The sequence below is a fragment of the Xenopus tropicalis genome, chromosome 5 (genome assembly GCF_000004195.4).
Source record: "Xenopus tropicalis strain Nigerian chromosome 5, UCB_Xtro_10.0, whole genome shotgun sequence".
Lineage (NCBI taxonomy): Eukaryota > Metazoa > Chordata > Amphibia > Anura > Pipidae > Xenopus > Xenopus tropicalis.
Genome location: NC_030681.2, coordinates 54,531,665 through 54,552,949, shown reverse-complemented (window position 1 = coordinate 54,552,949; position 21,285 = coordinate 54,531,665).

The following is a 21,285-nucleotide window of genomic DNA, read 5'->3' as shown; positions in this document are numbered from 1 at the left end:
AATAGTAAAATGCTATATCAACTGTCTTTTGATAATTGTAGGTTTTCTTTTTTAGAAAAAAAATGCCAACTTCATTTAGTAAGCACTAAATTTAGTTTATGGAATACAATTCTCTAACACCTTTGTCCTGTATACCTTTCAAATGGTTTTAAGATTGCTTAGCAAATACAGGTATGGGATCCGTTATCTGGAAACCTGAAAACTCCAAATTACGGGAAGGCCATCTTCTATTGTAACCAAACAATTCAAGATTTTAATTTTAATTTTCTTTGTAATAATAGAACAGTACCTTATACTTGATCCCAACTAGGATACATCGGTTGGTTGTTATGGGTTACTGCCCATGGGCAAATATGCCCAGTGTTGATGAATGGTACCTGTACTATACACTGTTCATTCAACATTGAATTTTGCCTGATGAAGATAGTATGCTAATTTGCTGGTGGTAGTGTTTTTCCTAGGAAGTATATATGGTCATATACCATATTGTTACATTCTTTAAAGTGTACAGTAACATCTACCTCTTTTTAAACCAGGCTAAAATCACTCTAATAGTCAGCCCTTCTTCTCCATATCTAATCCAGAAAAAGGATCAGATATACTACACTTATGTATTACACAAAACTTTGCCTATTTGATTAAAGAAACCAACGTTTAAAGTGTAAATCCTCTCCAGTATAATTCACGTTAGAATATTATATAATATTTCCTTAGTACTGTCTCTGCTAGACTTGAAAGCTTATTGTAATTAAAAATGTTATGTGGTGTTCTGGGAGGGGTGCCTAATTCAAAAGTTATTGTAGATAAAATGGCTTCTTACTAATAAGAACAAAATAATGGTTACAGGACAACAAATAGAATGAGTGGAGTGGCAAATGCACCTCTGCGAACATTTTGTGGGCTGCAATTTACCCCTTTGAAAGAACAATACAGCTGTGAATAAAAACATGAGGCTTAGGGGCTGATTTACTAATCCACGAACGGTCCGAAGGCGTCCGAATGCGTTTTTTTCGTAATGATCAGTATTTTGCGATTTTTTCGTAAATTGTCGCGACTTTTTCGTAGCCGTTACAACTTTCGCAAAATATCGCGACTTTTTCGTAGCGTTACGACTTGCGCGAATTGTCGCAACTTTTTCGTAGCCTTCGCGCCGAGTATGGATTCATTCAAGCTTCAGTATCGTGACTTTTCTTGGGCCAGGTTGGAGCTGCAGCGTGCCATTGAGTCCTATGGGAGGCTTCCAAAATCATGCAAGTCTGAAAGTTTTGCCCGCAGTTTACGAGCGCTCAATACGAAAAAGTCGCAACAAGATACGAGCAAATCGTAACGACTACGAAAAAGTCGTGACAATTCGCACAAGTCGTAATGGTTACAAAAAAGTCGCGACAATTTACGAAAAGTCGTAACGGCGACGAAAAAATGGAAAAAAATGCGAAAAAGTCGCAAAATGTTCGTTTTCCAATCGGAATTTTTCCCATTCGGATTCGGATTCGTGGGTTAGTAAATCAGCCCCTTAGTCTGCCATTTTGTGCCACATATTGATGACAGTGGTTGTGTATATCCCTATCCCAGTGCCCAGTGTTCCATCGTCTTCTAGTTCCCAAGAATATGAGCTCAAAACCTTATGAGAATTAAGTTCCCTTTTGAAAGAACAGGTCATGGGTCCTGTGTTGCGGAATGCTAGAGTAACTAGAATTTCTAGAATAAAGGGCAAACCACGCCAGGCTATATGTTTCTTTGTGATAGTGATTAAGAATGCAGAAAAACAAGTTGTTTCTTATTTTACTAGACACAAAATAACTGAACCACTACATGTATGTGTTCATCTTTCAAACAAATATTCACAATGTAGGTGGGTGTTTCTGTATGTGTCAAGTGCAGAGAATTTTTTAACTCTCTAGAAATATTAGAAAGTAGGTGCTACATTTTTTTTTAACATTTGTTTAAAAAACGTTATTGATAGGTTTTCTCAAGTCTCCTGTAAGTCTTATAAATAACAATGTGCTTACTGCTGTTCAATATATGCATATTAGAAGTCACCAAGGAATTCTGCTATTATATTAAAACAGCAAGAATCAGGTTCCATTAGTCTCCTCTGTCAGATGGGCAATTGTGTGATTTTGAGGTGAAAACTTGGCAAATGGGAGTTCAGCAACTTTGAAAACCTGTAGGTGCATGTTTTCTGAAGTTTGGTAATACCCTATGGAATGCTGAAAACTGACTGGTCAGGTAGAATGGCTATTGAATGTAGGCCAGGGCTGCCATCAGGGAAAAATGTGTGAAGGGAGGAAAGGTGGGCAGGAGCTGCAGTTCCTGTGTTTTGTTTTCTTTTTACCTGCACAGCTCGCTTTTTTTTTTTAAAATCAATGTTTAAGTCCTGGTAGAACCGTGTAAAGATTGGATAGGCTTGGGGGTTGAAGGTTGAACTTTCCCTCGGCCTATCCAATCCTCACATGGCTCTACCAGGACTTAAACTTTGATAAGAAAAGGAGCAGGACAAAGAGCTGTGCAGATAAAAAAAGATTTTCAGGGGTAAATGCTATTAAGGAGAGGGAGGGAGGGGAGAATGAGTGGGTACATTTATGGGTAGATGGAGGAGAGAGCTTTTTGGGGAATAAGGACAGCACTGTATATGTGTGTGGGTAGGGGAGAGAACTCTGCGCCCCCACAAGTGAACACATCTGCTTCTGCCTTTGTGGATCCCCAAGCTACTTTGGTGGCCAGAGACTACAATATACTAACACAAGCCTTTAAGGGACTTATGCAAGTAGCATGCTGCCAGGGTCAATGTTATTAACTGTGATGGTTTGGAGGGATTTGTTGCTGGCTGGTGGCAAATAAAGCCTGCTCACTCCTCTCTCCTACTTCTGCTATCACTGTTAGGGTTCTTAGGGATGAGCATTCCACTGCAAAACACAAGTCCATTCTCCAACCAAATTAACTCATGGGTTCTCTTGCAGTGGAATTCCTGAAGGCACCACCGCAGGTGAATTCATGTGCGAGTCCTAACAAAGCCTTTGTTAACAAATTCTACTGATCAGCGTGCGGGGCCTGGGGGAACCTCAAAGTCAGCAGAAGATGTTTCTATTTGAGGTGTGTTTTGGCTTTTTCCCATTGGGCCACAATTCATTTATAAATAATTTTCATGTACAGGGCCCCTTGATTTCTGATGGCAGCCTTGTTGTCGGATGAGGTAGGTTTCATGAGCCAAAAGTGCTAGTTTTCATTTTCCTGCTAAATGGATGGTGCATGAAAATGTTGACAGGGGCTCTTTGGTTGCTTTCTGCCTTCCAGCACTATGGTTCTGAGTTCAATTACGGTTTGGGCTATAGGTTCAAAGAGTTTGTGTGTTCTCCCTTTGTCTGCATGGGTTTCATATATTTTCTTCCCAAACTCATAAAACATACAGGCCCCCAACATAATCGACCCTACTCTATGTAATAGAGACCTTAGAGTGTAAGCTTCACTGAGGCAGGGACTGGGACAGATGTAAATGAAATAAAATCTCTTTAAAGGAGAAGGAAAATGAAAAAATGATATATGTATATTTGTTTAGGGCATCAGCCCCCCTCCTGAACCGCCGCATTACCAACTCCCCCACTGCTTGTGGATCGGTGCACCATCCAGCCAAAGAATCTCCTGTCTTCATTCCTTGGCGCTGAAATTTTAAAACTGCTTACATCACTTCCCCCTTGCGCCTGCTTCTAATGCGCATGTGCCGTGACCCCGGTACTGACGGCGCGCGTATGGTGCGCGCTCATAGGGGCTGGTTCAGAGGGTGATGAATGGGGAGCGTGCCTGCTTGTGCGTGCCCACGGATCATAGACATGCACATGCGCCGCCTCAGTTCCACAGGAGCGATTCATCATGGAAACTTTCTTCACACAGCTCAGCGCTTTTTTTCCCGGTTTGGCTTCTGAACTTCTAAACCATCGCTATATGGGGAGACTTAAAGGAACAGTAACACAAAAATTTTACTTTAAAGATATCACTTCTAAATACTTTTATTAACCTAAATAACTTTAAAAAATTGTGAAATTTTAAGTGGTTTTGTAATAAACTCCATTACCAGTGGCTTTCTGGGCAAAGCTTCAAAAGGCGATATGGCGATGGGGTAGACTTCCGGTTCAATCCGGAAGTTAATTTACAGCGTTCTTCTGTGTCCTATTAAAAGTGATTAATGGGCTGCTAGTGATGGGGCACAAAGAAGGAAAGGAGAGGGATGGGAGACCTTTTCTCCTCTTCTGCTGGGTCTGCGTGTCTGTAAGAAGGAGCGGTGCCAGAGCCTGCACGGAGAGAGGGAGGGGGGAGGAGGGGGATCTGAACGGAAGTGGACTGCGAGACTTGGGAGAGATCTGCTGCCAGAGCTCAGTAAATCTGTGGTACATTTACAAAAAAAACCACTAATACTATTGTAATTTTCTATGATATATTTGCTAATTAAAGTATATAGAATGGATTTCTTGAAAGAAAAAATTTTGTGTTACATTTCCTTTAAGGGCACTATTGAGACAACAGATGGTAAACCTGCAGATTGAGATTAACTCTTATGTAGCCTTTCCTTCTCCTTTAAAGCCCTGCGTAAATAAAAAAAAAAAGAGGCCCAGTGTGCTTTGAATTAAAAGTACCTGTAGATATCCCCATGCATGAAAGCATGGTGCCTGAGAAGTTTTTTAGCATTAGGTCATACCACATCCCAACACATAAACAAAAAAAGGACACGCTTACTCTTTTATATGCAAGATATGTATATTTCCATATTGGCCACTGTGATTAGTTCCTATACAGGTATAGGATCCCTAATCCGGAAACCTGTTATCCAGAAAGCTCTGAATTATGGAAAACCCGTCTCCCATAGACTTCATTTTAATCAAATAATTTCATATTTTAAAACTGATTTCCTTTTTCTCTGTAGTAATAAAACAGTACCTTGTAATTGATCCAAACGAAGTTATAAATAATCCTTATTGGATGCAAAACAATCCTTAATGAATGTTTTATTCATTTTTTAGTAGACTTAAGGTATGGAGATCCAAATTACGGAAAGACCCCTTATCTGGAATACCCTTGGTCCCAATCATTCTGGATAATGGGTCCTATAGTACAACGTATCATTAAGATTTCCTAATGACATTTCAGTAAAATTTAAACTTGTATCATTTATAGACACAGACAAGCAAAAATATTTGCATCCAGGCCAGCAATAGGTTATATTTTAAAATTTAACTTTAAAAAAAAAAAAAAAGTGGAAAAAAAGCTGAATTTAAAAAGATTTTTTTAATTTATTTATTTCCTTGTATTTGCATAGCACCAACACATTTACGCAGCGCTTTACAGTGATTGTAATATATCATTCATATTAGACCCTGTACCAGTGGAGACACACTGACACAGGGAGGACGTAAAACTCCTTTGCAGATAGTGCCCAAGCCAGAGCTACATTAAGGTCTGGTACCACCCTAAGCACGTATCTCAGCCTGCCATAAGTGCATGCTCAGATTTTTTTGCTTGTAAATTTGGTAAATACAGTCCTTGCCAAGCCAGAATCTTGGTCAGAACAGCACTGAAAGGAGTTGTGCTAACTGGAACTAAATATTAACTGTTTATATACCTTTAAAAAATTATCTTTTAAAGGCAAATTTCTCTGCATTCTGGAAGTTTCATGTCTCTTTCAGGAGAGGGTCAAATACTAATGGCATGCTTATAAAGTACAAAGTCACCGGAGGAAAAAGCCAGCTGTAGTAAAGTGAGACCTAGGGGATTATGACCAAGTCACATACAACTAACTAATTTTTCATTACAACCTTAATTTCTGGATTCTCTAAGCATTTGGTTCTTTGGTGTGCAGTCATAAGCGTTACTTGGAAGTACAGCTGGTACATATTTGACAGGGAGAAAGTACAGCCACATGGACACCTATTTACCCAGTTAGTTGTACTTTTCAAGTAACCTCAGGCTAGAACATTTCTGATCTGCTTTCTGTAAATACAGACCAGTGAGTTAATTCAAATTTCTGTAAATCCATAAGTGAAATGTGAGAGGTTACACTTATGCCAAAAATCATTCTACACTAGCAATAGTGTATAAAGTACAATACTATTTGGCTGGCTAGAGTTGCAAATAATGCAGCTTGTGTTCACAGTGAGTTTATTGATTGTTTAAAAAGCAGACACTGAAGGATTTCGGTGTTGTGTGGCATCAGTGCCTGGGCCTGATGTCAACTGAACAGAGAGATGATGGAGGCTGGAACTGTCACTGCTATAGCAGGGCCATGAATCACAAGACAGGTACTCAATGGACTCTTGTCAAAGAAAAAAAGAAGCAGCAAAATAGATAGAAATGATTTTCTCATGCTTGATGTCTGTTATCTAATTCTGTTTTAATGTCATTGTATATTGTGTATGGTAAGTGTTCAAATAAATTATCGAGAACAGGGAGCTCATTTAGCTTATTAAGGAGGATAGCTCTGCTGCCTGGTACTTAAACCCAAGACCCAAAGCATATTGCATCCATGCTTACTGTGACACCCCAAACTGTGCATTTACAAAAAAAACTTAGATTGTAAGCTCCACTGTGGTAGGCACTGAATATACGGAATATGTTGGTGCTATTTAAATAACGGATAATAATTATACAATAATAGTACTATTTGCCTGACAGCGTAGGGATTTATAAACATCTCCAGCCGGAATTTGTTTCTGAGAAGATTTTGATTTGACTGATGCTTCAAATTTATCAACATTATATGAATGTTGCACCACTTTCATTAGGTGAATAAATACCACAAATAATCTAATGCCTTTCAAATAGCTTATTTTATTATCATAATAGTTTAGTTTTAAAGAAACAACTTAAAATAAAGGCCAAAATGAAGGCCAAGACATGCTATAATGCCAAAAGTATCCTGCCATGCATTATAAAACTGTATGTCTTCAATTTAGAATTCCTATCTCTGCAAGTAATGTCAGCACAAAAGCCATTTTTCAGGAGCACCGTGTTTCTTAAGGCCAAGCAGTTGCACATAAAGCTAACATCATCATTGCAATGTCAAGTGTCTACCCTTTGGAATAGATAACTCTGCATTGTGGCAGTAGCCTTTTCTGTTTCAGTATGGCAGTGCCCCTATGCACAAATTGTGGTCTGTAGAGAATTGGTTTGCTGAGATTGGAGTTGGAAAAATTTGACTGGCTTACATTGAGCCTTAATCGCAACCCATCTGAGCAGCTGTGGTATGAACTGGAAAATTGACTTTGAGCCAGGCCTAATTGTTTAACATCAGTGCCCAGCTTCATTAATGCTTTTCTAGCTGAATCAAAGCAAGCCCAACTAACACTGTTCTACCATCTAGCAGAAAGCCTTCCCATAAAAGTAGAGGATATTATAGCAAAAAAAACAGAAGATCACTTCATATTAATACCTTTGGTATTGGAATGTGATATTGGATATTGTTGTATAAATTTAGAGGCACAATTACTTATTTATTTACCCCTTTTAACAACAAATACAATACATTTGTTGAATATGCTGCTGCTTTTGGTGCCAGAATAACAAGGTTTATTTACAAAGTTAACTAGTTTTGTGACTGAATGTTTATCTATCTTTAGATCAGAGCGCTCTATTACAGATGTCATGGTTCTAATATGATGTTCATTGTTTACAACACTGTTGAATGCCATTGTAGCCTGGATACATCAATAAAGATCCCAGGCATTTTTGAAAACTCTCTCACTGTTTCACTCCTGAGAGCCAAAATGGAACATTTGTGGAATGGAACATTGTTCAATTTAGCTGTACATACTGGTAGCCTAATTGCCCAGTTCATATCTCATGTCAAAATGTTTGGATGAGATGGCAGATAGCATGTGCCTATATAAATGCACCGTTATTATTACCTACCAAATGAATATGCCAGCCCTAGTTGGGTACTACCTCATTCAAGAAGTTTGTGATCAGAATTTGAGTTGTTTGGTCATGGACACAGAAATATGTTTCCATTTTTGGAGTAACTCCGGGCTACTTTGCATTATTGCCCGTAGTAGATATCTTTATCTGTCATTGCCCTAAATGTGGAACTGCCATGAGTGCACAGCTACTGGTTGCCATCTTTAGATGTAAAAATAAATCACAATCTGCCTTTTGGGTATGCATGCTATAGAGCCCAGTAATTAATAAAGGGACCTTGCCTTTCTTGTCAGCCTAGAATATTTAATTAAAATAAACAAAGTTATCAAGAAAAGATTCTGATTTTGATATGAATATAACACAATCAAATCAACTGAAGTAGGTGATTTTGAGACCTTTAGTCACCTCCCTACAAATACTGTATACTGGCAGGAGTAATATTAATTTTTATTGTACTTCCACAGAAAATTGTCAGAAGAAAGAAAATGTGGAATTTCATGATTGCCTACAGCTTTTAAAAAAACTATATTATAACTTAAAACCTGACCTGGATCTTGTACTCTACTGGTCAGGTGTAATGCATTTACAGGCGTTGAAGCATAAGCATCTAGTATTCTGTACTGAAGAAAAATATCAAAGGAACAACAGGAAAAAAAGAAAGAGCAGTAAAGGTATCCTCACCTGCCTTGTTCCACTTAATATAACTGAAATTGTGTATATATTTATTGTGATCTATGCAGTAAACCCTATTTATTAGTTTTATTGCTGACTATGTGATTTCATTTTTCGCTAAACTACTCTTGTTTTTACTCCTGAGAAAACATGCTTGTTATAGATACACTGAAGTTGTTCCATGACACTGTGTGAACAAGCTTAGGTTAGTTATTAATTTAATAATGATACAAAATGGCACGTTCCTGCATTTATCAGCATGCACTTATAAATATTTTTATATCTTTATTAAAGCCATAATAAGCGATATACAGCTTGCACCAGGTCCAGCAACTCTTGGCAACCACACAGACATTAGCTTTTAACCAGATGACCAGTTAATGCTTTTTGCTCAGTGGTTACTGTGGGTTACTAGATGTACATTAATCAGGATTGCCACGTGTTATTAAAATAAAAGTTTTTTTTTAATGAACTGCACCACATAATACATATTTCTGGTCATGAACTTAGACCAAAAGAAAATGGCTTTTGGAAGTTACATGAGGATATAACATAGTTTGGACATTCATGTAATAAGGTTTGTAATTCAAATAAAGCCTTAATCAATTCACGGTGGGTTTCTTTAATATTTTGAAACTGTTTTTTTTAGATCACTGCAAGTTGAGGCTTTATAGATTATGTTCACGTTATTTTTTGAATGTGTGTTTGTTTTGTATTGTCGACCATTTTTTTTAATGAATACCTTTTAGCATATACTTTTGTGTTTATTATTAAAGGGATTTTGTCATGATTTTTATGGTGTACTTTTTCATTCTAAATTACTCTGTTAACATAGTAAATAATTCACTCTACCATTTACAATTTTTTTTTACAAATATATATTTTTTAGCTGTAATGTTGGTGAGTAGGCAGCCATCTCAGTGCATTGTGCCTGATCCTGAGCTCTCAGAAGGAACCAGTGCTAAATATTAGAACTGCTTTCAGGTAACCTATTGTTTCTCCTACTCCCATGTAACTGGAGGAGTCCCAAGCCGGACCTGGATTTCTTATTATTGAATACTATTCTAATGTCTACCCGGAGCTGCTATCTTGCTACCTCCACATTGTTCTGCTGATCGGTTGCTGGGAGGGGAAAACAGAGGGGGGAGATATCACTCCAACTTGCAGCTTAGGAATAAAGTGTGACTGACGTTTATCAGAGCACAAATCACATGGCTGTAGCACCCTGGGAAATGAAGAATATGGCTTACCCCATGCTACTAATAACACCGCTATACTCTATAATACCTTGCTACCCAGCAAACATTTTCCCCAATAATAGTAATGTACCCCATCGGCCCAGGACGGCATCCCTAAGTACACACAAAATTTAAAACAATAAATCCCCCACAGGCCAGGCACTAACACCGCAATCACTAACCCTCCTAGAGATACCAACTGCCGTCACGGAACCCAACTGCCCCAGGCATTAAACGGCCTGGCTAACCACTGGTGCGGCAAACTTTGACTACCACATCTAAACTAATACCCTCACTTCCCCCCCTCTCCTTCCTTTCATTCCCCCCACTAAAGCCCCCCCTCTCCTACTACCCTCTTTCTACCTCGTTTTATTTGAGAGCTTATGGTCTCCACGAACATTCATTACAAACTAATACAGTATTGTAAGTCTCTACACACCATCTAATCCAACATGGTACTAGACAAATGCATAGTGTACTCACTAAATGCAAACGGACTAAATGAACCAATAAAACGTCCCAAATACTGAGAGGCTGTGCAAAAGCAGGTGCTAAAATAGTCCTACAAGAAACCCACTTCAAAGAGTCAAAAGTCCTAAAATTCCCCTCTGGAAACAACCGGCCACCCCGAACCTTCAACACCTAATCCAACAAGTTAACTATAGAGAAACAATGGAAAAAATGATAGATGCCACACCGGAATGCAAAAACAAACAAGCCTTAATTTGGGATCCCTGGCGCAATGGCCAATCCACAATGATATCAAACACATGAAAGCCTACTCAATTCCAAGATATATTTGCCCCCAACCTAATACAATGTAACACTATCTAGATTACATTAAAACAAGTGAACTAAAACCTTCCATGAATGTACATGACTAAAGATATGTTTTGTAAGTTTTTACTGTTATATATCTAAAAATGTTTACTATTTTCTGTGCAAGATGTAACTTTGCTCAAATACTCAATAAACTTTGAGTCACAAAAAAAAAAAAGTCCTAAAATTCCGGATCACACATACAATGCAGTTTTTACAAGCAAAAACCCTGGAAAAAAGGCTACTGGAGTTATGATTCTCCTACACAAAAACCTGACAAAATAACTGCCTGCAGAAAAGACACTGAAGGCAGATACATTATGATCAATGGTAACCTCAAGACTCACTATAGCCAGCGTCTATTCACCAAACACGAGTCAAATAACCTTCCTCCCAAGTTCATAAATGACCTGGACCTGTATAATACTCATAGGAGGTGACCTCAACCTAGCATTAAACCCGGTAGTCGACTCCTCTAAAAAGAAATTCAATATCTCATACAAACGTCTAAAACAAGCCAAGACGCATCTACATAAACTACATCTTATAGACACATGGAGATATAAATCCCAAAGTAAGGGATTGCACCTACTACTCTAAACCCTTCAACTGCTATAATAGAATTGACTTCACCTTCATAAACCAAGAATGGCTACATCTGATCAACAAAGCAAAGATAGGTGCACCTCTCTTTTCAGACCATGCTCCAGTGATTACAGAATTTACCATACCAAACTCAACTAAAGCTGAATACAATTGGAAATTGAACAACTTCCTTATTCACCCTAAGGAAAATAGAACACTCGTAGAAACATTCTTTTAACAAACACTATCCGAAAACACTGCACCTGGAATTGATCCAGGTATTCTTTGGGAAACAACTAAATGTGTATTAAGAGGACATTTAATTGCATTAGGAGCTAGACTTAAAAGAAAAAATCAAAAAGAACTTACTACCCTACTTGAGAAAATACAAAAACTAGAAGCCACACACAAAGAAACTCTAGCTGCTTCCACCCTGTCTGAAATAGAAAAAAAGCGAGTACAACTGAAAACACTACTCAACTTTAAGACGCAGAAAGCTTACCTCAAATGCAAACAACAGACCTACGAACTAGGGGACAAATGCAACAGGTTCTTTGCAAGAAAACTCAAAAAGATACAAAGCAACACTTATATCGATGCAATTAAAGATAAAATGCAAAAAATTCACCGCTTGTCCCCCAACATAGCCAAATGTTTCCAGGAGTTTTACCAAGAACTATATCATCTTCAATCACAACCAACCTCCCACACAACGCTGGAAAAAATTAACAACATTATCACTAAAGCCAACCTAACAAAAATAACAACTGAAGAAGCAGACTGGTTAGACTCCCCCTTCACCGACCAGGAACTACTGATCACTATAAAATCATTTTCTAATAACAAAAGTCCTGTTTCTACAAGACTTTCAAACACATACTTTCTATTCCGCTATTAGAATACCTCAATTCAATCGGGCAACCTGCAAAATACCACATCAGGCACAAGAAGCCAACATAACCATCATCCCCAAACCTAACAAAGACCCACAACAATGCAGCAGCTACAGGCCTATTTCGCTGATTAATGTAGACCTCAAGATATATGCCAAAATAATAGCCAACAGAATGAGAAGATTGATACCCAAACTAATTCACCCAGAACAATGTGGGTTCATACCAACCAGAGAAGGGAAAGATAACACGACAAAAGTAATAGCCCTAATACAACATGCAAAATCTAAAGCAATACCATCGCTTATTTTAACCATCGATGCAGAAAAAGCATTCGACCTACTGTATCCTTACCAAATTTGATGAAAATCTTTAACACATTCAGAAATTTCTCTAACTTTAAAATAAACAAATCTGAGGCTTTAAACATAAACCTCCCCACTTATTGAAATAACAACTATCGATATCCTTCCCATTTCAATGGACAGACAAGCCAATCAAATACCTAGGAGTCCTCATATCAAATGACCTGTCAAAGTTATACAAATACAATATAGAACCTTTAATTACAAGCATCCTAGCCCTAATAAACAAGTGGAACAAATTATGTCTGTCCTGGCTAGGAAGAATCCAAGCAATCAAGATGACAGCAATCCCAAAAGTACTATAAATGCTACAAACTCTCCCGATTGACATACCATAACTTTCTTTAAAAAACTAAAAACAATCTTCTCGAACTTTATCTGGTCTAACAAAAACCCAAGAATAACACACTCACTCCTTACTTTATCCAAATCGAAAGGGGGCCTTTGGCTTCCAGATACATACCTTTACTACAAAGTGATACATCTCTCACGAATCCTCCATTGGAACCTGAAAGAAAACACAAAACTATGGTTAGAAGTAGAACAAGCAGAAACTAAAATCCCACTAATAAACCTACTTTGGACACGAGCATCAAACCTACCAAAAGAAACCATGAACCACCCTACCATCGCTGCAATGCTGAACATGTGGTATAATAGCTACGAGAAATACAATTTAGCTAGCTTTCCTTTTAACCTCCAGCCCCTTGTTTCTAACATAGACTTTCCGCCAAGCTTGGAAAAGAAAGTGTCAGATGGAGATGACAGATGGAATGTATATAAAAACAGACCCACCTTGATAAAAGACTTTATCAAGTTCAACAGAATTATCCCACTATCCAAAGTCCAAAAACGATGGGACCACCCGAGGGACCAATGGAACTACAACCAAGCACACCACTACATAGAAACCACAAAACTAAAAGACACGAACAAACAAAACACGTGGTGAGAAAAAAATTTCAGCCCGAACCAAACTTAAAAGACCAATGTCAGGACTATACAGTCATCTCCTCAGCACCCACTACGATATAAAAAAAATACATCAAGCCAGCTGGGAGAAAGAACTAAACATAAAAATACCAACAGAACTATGGAAAAATATTTATAGTTCAATCCACAAATCTTTCACAGCATCAAAAACTCAAGAATTTACATACAAACTAATTACTCGATGGTATTATACCCCAACCAGACTAAAAGAAATGTTCCCCACAGCTCACGACCGCTGCTGGAGATCCCTTTACCAACAAGGTACTTATAGCCATATTTGGTTCCACTGCGATGCATTAAAAGAGAACTGGAAGGAAGTAACTACAATAACCGAAAAGGTCACTCAAGAAAATATAGCTACAGATCTCCTAACCAAACTCATACTTCACTACGACGTACAAACCTCAACCACTCTCAAAAACCAATTGCTCCTATTTATGCTGCAAGCTGCAAAAGCCATTATACCAAAAAAATGGAAAGACAAAACTCTACCTACCAAACAGAATTGGATATTGAGAGACATGGTCCCGATGGATAAACTTCCTCAGGTCCCAAAAATAGACAAAAGCCACTAAACACTAGGGGGCCCATTTACTTACTCACGAACGGGCCAAATGCGTCCGATTGCGTTTTTTTCGTAATGATCGGTATTTTGCGATTTTTTTGGAAAATTATCGCGACTTTTTCGTTACCAATACGATTTTTGCGGAAAAACGTTTTTCGTAGCCATTCCGAAAGTTGCGATTTTTTCGTAGCGTTAAAACTTGCGCGAAAAGTTGCGCTTTTTTCGTAGCGTTAAAACTTAAAAGGCGCAACGTTTTGCGCAAGTTTTAACGCTACGAAAAAATCGCAACTTTCGGAATGGCTACGAAAAACTCACGTTTTTTCGCGCAAATCGTATTGGTAACGAAAAAGTCGCGATAATTTCCGAAAAGTCGTAAAGGCGCCGAAAAAATCGCAAAAAATACGAAAAAGTCGCAAAATGTTCGTTTTCCAATCGGAATTTTTCCAATTCGGTCGGAATTCGTGTCTTAGTAAATCAGCCCCTAGGGGTCTCACCCCAAGAAACCATTAAACCCACGTCACACTCGCAGACTGAAATACACAAGATGGTTCTTATAGCTCCAAAAGGAATCAATACCAACAAGTGAAAAACCATCAGATACACAAAGGTCTTATTTTTCATGCTTTTCATGCTTTATGGACCTTTATACAAAATGAATATTTCTAGATACGGAAACCGTACAGCTCTCCCCAAAAAAGTAAGCATTATAGTATTAATCATGATGTGATTTACTGTGAAATGCTAATTCTATGATACAAAAAAACCGAACACCCCCCTCCTTTTTCCTTTTGTATCCCCCCCATCCCATATCAAAAAGTTATAAATAAAGATTAAAAAAAAAAAAAAAAACAACAACTCTATTTCTGGTCTTTGCTGATACAATCCATCAAGTATTTGCCTGTCTTAATCAATTAACAATGTAAGTAGTCTTCAGCACATACCCTTACATTTATCAAGAATAAATGACATCTGCTATTTAGTCTCTCAAATTACTAGTTTGTCAAAGTTTCCCTACACAGACTCAACATCCCGGATAAATTCAATAATTTAGCATTTTTTTGTGTTGTGCAAATTCAGATACATTTGAATTCCCACCTCCAAGAAACTAATAAACAAGTAAATAGATATAAATGAACCCAATACAAAAAACATATGAACTTATAATCCTACTCTAATTAGTTTTCAATATAATTGACAACTACATACAATATTTTAGCTGGTTCTCTGTCCATGTACAAATAGCACAAAAAATACCAGTTTACTGTATATACTACACCAGTAAGTTGGACACTTTGGCATTCCAGTTTTCCTGACAGGTATTCATTTGATTCTGATTTATGTCAGAATTTTGTGCATTTTCATTATGAAGCAGAAAAGTGTCTGCCATACTTGCGTCAATGCCAATGACTTGTCAGCTGTTGCATCTGTGGCTTCATAAACTATGTCATTGTCCCCACCTATCACACCATTTAATTATTTTTTATAATATTGTAATATTTAAAAGGGCCTTCACCTTATGTTCCCTTATTATTTGTTTTGGAACTTTATTTTCTGTTTGCAAATCCCTAAAGTTGAAAAAGTTGTTGACATTTTTCTTTTTGATTTGTCTTTATTGATTTCTTTGTCGACCTAGTAAGGCTGCTTTAGTTCATCCTTAAAATCCTCCATTTCTTTGTTTGTTATTTGATGAAAGGAAAATGGCACATAGATTGTCAAGCCAAGCTGGTCCGACGGGTAATGTCACCCACAAGCACCTCGCACTAGGCTGGAGGCTTAACCTGGAGATGGGACAGGAAGCACAGCAGTGGAGAGAGGCTGGAAGGCCGAACAGCGAAGTACCAGAGGAGTAAACAGAAGGGTAGTCAAACGGATCCGGGTCAAGGGCAGGCTGCAGAGGTTCAAGACGAGGTAACAGGCGTAAGGTCAAATTCACAGAAAAGTTCAGAAGTAACAACGCTAGGCACACCGAAATGATAACCGAGCACTGATGGGCTGTTGCAAGGGCTATTTAAGGCGTCCCGCGACGTGACGCGGCGTCATGCCGCTTGCGTGAGTGCGTCAAACACGGCGCCGTTGCGCGCCGGGACGCAAGGCGGCTCGTGCGCTCCCGCCGTACGCTAGAACCCGGGACTCGGCGCTGGTGAGTAACCTTACATAGATACAGAAAGAAGGGTTCAAGAGAGAACAACTTGCAGTTTCTAAGGGTGAGTAAAAAGAAGAAATGCCATTTTTATATGAGCAGCACCAATTGCTATTTAATACCAGATTAATGTTACATTGCCAGCCTGTTTCCTAGAAAAGATTCATTGTCACTGGAAAGTTATATTGAGAAATAAGAACTTCCAGGATCTTAGACTAGAATTGAAGGAAAGCAAGTACTCTCACTTGAAGTGAATCAATCATTAATCATATTTCATTCTGGATATAGTCTGAAATCGTAAGTAGTCCAATGAATAGAAGATTAAACTTGCACAGTGCGCTTTCAAAAGAATATGCAAGACAACTCCTTGTGCAGCTCCCTTCATCATATAGCATAAAATATTGTTGTCCTGCACCTGGAAGGGTAATGGCATGCAGTATATTTTGTTGCTAGTTTTTAATTTTTTCCAGTACGGGAGATACAATGTTCAAAATACATTTCTAAGGCTGGTTGTGTGAATTTCCACCAGTAAAGCACTTTAATTGAGTAACCGCCTGAAATTGCCTCTGCATTTTCTAGTGATTTAAATGTTGTCCTGACCTTGGTTTGCATTGGCACAAATGGAAAGTTATTATGAGAAGTTTTGTCCCCTGTGTTGAAGGAAACTAAACCTGGGTGACAAAAATACAATATTTGTGAATTTTCCCTTTTGTAACAAGATATATTACTCTACTTAAAAAAATTATAAAAATCACATATTTTTAAAAATATATCGAAATATATCAGAATCATCATTTTTAGTTTCAGAAAAACAGAATTGATTTAGAAAGCCCCATATCCACCAAAAACACCATTTTCACATATAAATTGTTTTATTGAAACTCCAGGTAGAATAAAAAAACTCACAGCAGTACAAAACCAGATTTACAAAGCACATCACCAGAAATAAGCATAATTTATATTTCAGGATCAAATAACAGTAACCCTAGAAAACTAAATATTTTTGTAATAGTCACAATGTGAGAAATTCTAAATATGCCTGTCTCCTCCAGATATTTGCTAAAATTAGCAGTTTTAAGTTTCCAAAAATCAGCTCAAGCTTCCATTTTTATAGAATTTTATTTGGAATAATATTCCAAATAGATGTGCTGCTGAACAAAAAAAAGTATAAATAACTGAAAATCCACAAAATATGAAACCCAATTGCAAATTGTCTATGAATACCACTGTCTATGTCATACTAAAAGTTAATTAAAAAGTGAACAACCCCTTTAAGGTGGCCATACATGTCCAGATTTCAGTTGCCAATTCGGGTCCTTCAGAACAATTCGGCAGCTTATCTGCCCGTGTATGGGCACCCCCGTCAGGCCTACCCAATAGCTGGCCTAAAATTGGCCAGATCTTGATCTGGCAGGTTTGCTTTTCCTGTTGGATCGGGGACCGCATTGGCTCGTTGATGCAGTTCTATGGTCCATATACCCACCGCTTTAATTTTATCATTTGGTCCTAGGGCCAAATAATCAAATTACCCCAATATCACCCACTTTAGGTGGGCATTTCAGGAGAAGATCAGCTCGATTGGTAACCTCTCCAAATGAGTGGATTTTAACGTGCATGGCCACCATTAAGGGTAATACAGTCACCAACATCCAATCACAATGGTTCCATAAGAATTAGGGTGTAACTGTATAATCCAGTCACAATGATTCCACGCAGGTATACATTTTTCAAGCTGCAAAGTGTGAATTACACAGTTACGAAACCACTGAAGTAAGAATATTATGCAACATTGTACATTGCTGACAAGCTGTCACAGACCCCCTTTTTCCAGGCAGTTCAAATAAAATAATAAATGGGCTCCTCAAAGCATCTTAAAGCATCTCTCTTTTCTGTCCAAAATGTGTTGCTGCCCTTGAAGAAGTGCTGGTCACAATTGCCTCTTTGTATCCCCACGTCTTAGCCAAAATTATGAAGGACTTGTGAGAAAAAAAACATGGCAACTTGCTTTAAAATATTATTTAATATCAGGTAAACCTCTATTCTGGTTTAGTGTAATTTCTGTACTGTAAATTTCAGGCATTTAATGTGTAAAGTACCAGACTTGTAATACAAATCCACTTTAGCCTGGCTTTCTTTCTGTATTAGAGGAACGGAGCTTCCATTTGAAGCAGCGTAGGTGGTTTTTCACGGTGAGGGCAGTGAGGTTATGGAATGCCCTTCCTAGTGATGTGGTAATGGCAGATTCTGTTAATGCCTTTAAGAGGGGCCTGGATGAGTTCTTGATCAATCAGAATATCCAAGGCTATTGTGATACTAATATCTACAGTTAGTACTAGTGGTTGTATTTATAGTTTATGTATGTGAGTATAGATTGGTAGGTGTGGGTTAGGTGTGCTGGGTTTACTTGGATGGGTTGAACTTGATGGACACAGGTCTTTTTTCAACCCTATGTAACTATGTAACTATGTAACTATGTATGGCTCACTTGTAAAGAATGAAGAGAGAAATGAAAGTCCCTTAAAGGGCTCATTTACGAGTGCAATTTAAGGTTGACTTTGCAATTTTTTGTTACCCAGAATGCAGCATTTTTTACCATAATGCCAGAATCCTTGTGTCTGCCAGGGAAGCCTTTGTGTGCACCAAAACACACACACAATAGTATTTCTATATGAGATCAGGCATAATTGCGCTTCAGTGTTGGAATGTGATATTTTCCAGGGCTAGTCATCAAAATGTCAACTTAGTGTGATTTTAGTTACAAGTACAATGCATCTAATAAAGCCAGGGTAGTGTCACAAGTGACACTTGTGCATCATAAATGAGCCCTAAAGAATCTCCATTGTACTGGTTTTAGTTATTTGCATACTTACCTGATACTCCGGGGCAGTGCTCCTGTTAGCAGAAAACTGCACTGGAACTGATCCTCTTCCTTTTTTCCTCGCAATCCCGGAGCTGACGCATGAACAGTAGAGTGAAAAACCTGTCTTTTTCACTCTACTGTGCAAGCACAAATGGCGAGAAGAAGGAAGAGCAACACTTACGAGTAGCCCTGTCCCCTGCCAACAGGGAAACCGGACTGGGGTACCAGATAAGGGATTACAGTCAGTGGGGAGTTCCTAAGCATTTGTGTTTGTTCCTAACCATTGTGGCCTTGCCACAAATCCTGGCCTGTTAATATTGGAGAATTGGATGCAAGTAAATGCCTCCATTCAGTTGAGAATATACAAGTCTATGCATTAGGATGAAACAGTACAGTTAAACTAGCAGTTATAAAGGATGCACTTTTAAATTGGATTGTTATTGAATTATTGAAAGCTTTATTAGACAATACTGGATTTGGCAGAAACAGTAATTTGTATTTGCATTGCTATTGACAAAGCAAAACATCCCTACTGTATTTACAAATGAACGCTGTTGTACTTCATGCAAGATGGAACATGATATCGCTGATTTCTTTCTCTGGGCTTGGCTCAGTGAATTAAAAATGACCTGACAGCTACTGACATCTGTTTTCTCTAGTACAGAGTTATGGGCAGATATAGGTGACCTTTGGCACTCCAGATGTTGCAGGAATTATCCTCCTAGCAGCTGGCAGAGGATTCTTGGAAATGCATTTGAGCCAAAACAGACTCTTGCCCACTGTATCTGTAATGGGAACCACACCATAACAGTAATACTGTGGATTACAAGGGGCATTCACTTACCAGATGCAGTGTGCAAAGTGCAGTTTTTGGATGCATATTGCCATGTTCTTACCCACAATTCAGCATTCTTTCACAAAACTCCAGTGGCCATATTCTGAAATGCAACCCCTGCAGTTGGGCCCAATGCATTAAAACACATCAGAAAGGGTGTAAATAGCCATTGGTGTGTGAGTCTTCTAACCTAAGTGCAGTACACAGCATGCTGTGGGAACCTTGAAACTATTGACATGTTCAGGATGGTGGTAGATCCAGGGTTCCCCAGAATCAATAGGCAAACTTTCACACAATTCATCAGAGGAAGCAGGATGAATGCAATGGTGCTCAGCACAAATATGTGGAAGTGCAAGAGCATATTTAGTCTCTTTAATAAATAGCATAAATGTGAACTTTTAGGATTAGTGGGATCATACTTAAAATTGCATTTCTAAATTACCCTTTATGTCTTAGTCATATCAGAATAATTGGTAATGTATTTGTTGTTTGGTAGTATCCCCAAATACATTGTCATATGTAGGGCCATTCCTGGTTGCTCCAGTCAACAAAGTATTTTCTACTTGGCTTCCAGCTTTCCAAAGGGAGCCACTCACCCAGTGGCCAAAAAAAACACTAAATTACTCAAACCACTGCTTGGTTGTTAAAGATAAGCATCTTTGGCCTTATCTAAGGGATCCAGCCTATACTGACTGTTTGGCATTCCGAGTTTGTAATTTTAAATTGACTCAGACTGCTTTTGTCCTTGTTTGTGTGTTGCCTATCTGGCCTGGCTTCGCATTCTAATTCAGAGCTTCCTGCCCTGAATCAGATCCGCTAACTTCACTTAGTGACCTCTCCAGCAAGTTCCTTATTTTATGCTAGGGTGATTACTGTTTTCACTGCTTCTGGTCCACTATTATTATTATTAACATTTATTTATAAAGCATCAACATATTCCGAAGCGCTGTACAATAAGTTGGTTTCATACATTGGACAAACAGAGTAACATATAAAGCAATCAATAACCGATACAAGAGGTAAGGAGAGCCCTGCCCGAAAGAGCTTACAATCGCTATCTGTTTTTTTCAGAAAACTTATATTGACAAATAGATTTTCCTGCTTTTTTTTTTTTTTTAATTTTTACTTTGTCTATGATATTCCTGCTCAAGCACATATAGCATTATTGAAACAATCACCAAATTTTTTGCAGCTTTTTTTCATAATTATACAGATTTTTCATAATTCACACTAGTACCTGCCCCAGTGTAGTTTACAGGCTAAGGTCCTTATTACATTCATACTACACATGGGTTGATTTCATGAGAAGCCAATAAGGCTGACTGTGTAATGTCGGAGGAAATTGGATTACCCGGAGAAAAACCATGCAGACACAGGATACCCCTATTGATTGTTATTATAATAATTTTACGTTTATA